The sequence below is a fragment of the Gorilla gorilla genome, chromosome 7, assembly GCF_029281585.2.
Source record: "Gorilla gorilla gorilla isolate KB3781 chromosome 7, NHGRI_mGorGor1-v2.1_pri, whole genome shotgun sequence".
NCBI lineage: Eukaryota > Metazoa > Chordata > Mammalia > Primates > Hominidae > Gorilla > Gorilla gorilla.
In genome coordinates, this window is record NC_073231.2 from 33,888,107 (window position 1) to 33,891,034 (window position 2,928).

General features: G+C 29.9%; 1 long non-coding RNA gene across 1 annotated transcript; it reads right to left on the reverse strand.

Annotated features, from left to right (window-relative positions):
- Positions 1-1,084: 1,084 nt before the first annotated feature.
- Positions 1,085-2,645, reverse strand: LOC134759016 (uncharacterized). Its single transcript, XR_010134858.1, has 2 exons — positions 2,545-2,645; positions 1,085-1,274 (listed from the first exon to the last, which is right to left on the reverse strand). It is a non-coding gene; the product is annotated as an uncharacterized lncRNA (long non-coding RNA).
- Positions 2,646-2,928: the final 283 nt, after the last annotated feature.

Sequence of the window (2,928 nt, forward strand, 5' to 3'; positions counted from 1 at the left end):
TATAATACATAATATCTTATATAATACATAATATCTTATATAATACATAATATCTTATATAATACATAATATCTTATATAATATATAATATCTTATATAATACATAATATCTTATATAATATATAATGTATTATATCTTATATAATATATAATGTATTATATCTTATATAATATATAATGTATTATATCTTATATAATATATAATGTATTATATCTTATATAATGTGTAATATATTATATCTTATATATTATGTAATATATCTTATATGTTATATAATATATTTTATTATATATTTATTATATATTATATATAAAAGATATTATATTATATATTATATAACAATATAATATATTATATATGAATTTATATTATATATAAAATATAATATATTTTATGTATCTTATAAATTATAATATATAAAATATATAATACTTTTTATATATAATATATTTTATATATTATAATTTATATAATATATAAAATATATTATATATTTTATATATTATAATATATAAAATATATAATATATTTTATATATTATAATATATAAAATATATTATATATTTTATATATTATATATATTATTTTGTATATTATCAAATTTTATACATATTTTATAAAATAAAAATAGGAATTTTATATATTGTATAATATATTTATATTTCATATATTTTGTACATATTTATATATTTTTAAAATATTTTTCTACTTATATATTTCTTCCTATAACCCAGAAGAAAGTTATGCTGTGATCTTCTGCCAGCAGTTCCAACCTCATGACCCAGAAAACTCCTTCCAGTCTCTCCGTTTTGTAGGGCACCAGTGCTCCAAAACCCTCAGCTCTGAGGCAGCAGCAAGAGCCGGGAGCACTGCTCCTGGGGCGCTTCAGCCCCTTAGGCGGCCAGGGTAGGGCAGAGGTTTTCATCCCTTTTGATCTCAGGACTCCTTTACACTCTTGAAGACCCCGGAGAGCTTTGGTTTATGTAGATTACATCTATTGATATTGACTTCATTAGAAATTAAAACTGAGACATTAAAAATATTTATATAATACCTTACTTAAAATAAGAATAACAAACCCCATTCCATATTAACATAGATGATATATTTTCTGGGAAATAATATTTTAAAAAAATGCAATGTGAAGAGTGGCATTGTTTTACATATCTGCAAATGTCTTTTATGTCTGGTTTGATAGAAGCTGACTGGATTCTTACATCTTCTCCTGTATTCAGTCTCCTGTGATTTATGCAGCTGCCTCTGGAAAACGACACTGTAAATTGATGACAGAATGAGAATAAAAAAGGCACACAATATCTTAGTATTATGAAAATTGTTTTGATCTCGCAGACCCCTTAAAGGATCTCAGGGACCCCTATGGGTATCTGAGCCACCCCTGGAGAACTATTGGTATTGACAATCGAGCATGGTCAACAAAGTCAGTGTGGGGAGGATGATTAAGCAGTGCACAGTGCCAGGGATAGGCAAAAAATTGGTACCTGTGTGTAGATCCCAGAGGACTCACAAAATGAGAAAACAGAAAATAACAATGGATTTGACCGAGTATGGTAATAATTGCTAATGTCACGAATATGTCTTTCTCACCCATTATTAAGTTTCTGTGCAGTATACTCTATTTCGGGTGAACTCGGTTATGATACTTATTTGATTAGAATCAGGAACTGCATGCACATTGGCACAGCGAGTTTGTTGCAGCTGGAGCCCTGAGGAGCCATTCCGGAAACTCTGGTGTCCCAGCCCTGCCACTCTTGATGTAATCTTGGGGAGTGGATATGTACAGTTTTAGTTTACAGTTTCCATATCATAATAGATTAAGTAGTTGATTTCCAAAACCTCTTCTAGTTTTAACATTGTCTGTTTAAAAATTTTTTTGAAAAAGGAGAGAAAGGTCATGGTATTCTTGAAAAGTTTCAGCTGAATTGAAAAAGTAAATACTCAGAAAAATAAGAAGGAAATAAAACTGAACATTAACCAAATTCCGGGTAGAAGGTCACTTTTAAGACATTGCAAAACATTTCTAAAAATTTTAAAACACTATCAAGAAGAAAGTAAAATTCACCCACTGTATTTTGGTGTATTTCCTTCTGAGCATACTTTCCCAGGTCACACAGTACACAGAATCTAATATTCTGATTCTTTAGGAAAACATTTTTACTAAATATTTACATAAAGAGTCCCCCCAGCTTTATAGTTGACAGTTAAAAATTTTATGTATTTAAGTTGTACAGCTTAAAGATTATAAGTATGTATTATATCATCAGAAATTCATCACAACTAAATGGAAAATTCTTTACAATTTCCATTTAAATGCATAAAATTCAACTGTATGAAAATATTCAATTTAATGATTCCTTTTTTTTATATTTGAGAAGTTGTATTAGGGTTCTAGAATTATGAATGATTTTGTTTCTATTTTGTTTTCGTTGTCCTATTTTCTCCAGTGTGGTTCAATGTTACTCTTATTAAAAATCATTTTAAGAACATACTTTTTAAAAAATGACAGAGCTATTGACTGTACTTACCAAGATGTCACATTCTTATCTTCGAAGAGTTGCAATGCAGATTTTTCTTGACTTTCGTCAGACCCTCAGGCTTCACAGGGCTGCAGTCCCAAGGGTGTGGCTAGAATTCCAAATACAACCATCATCCATCTAATCCTACCTGTTGGTGATTCATGCTGCCTTCACAAAGGATCCCATCCCCATTCAGATAGCAAGCAACTTGTCACTTCCCCACAACACAGCTTCCAACATGCAACAACTTTCCTGGAATTCACTTTTCCTGCTTCTGTGCCCCTCCGAATTCCAGAAAGATAGTGCAGAAATCACTCTCCCGCACAGCACCATTAAACAGAGCCCTAGAGAAAACAGCAAAATCCAGCAGGAAGCAGAGAAGCCCAGAGACCT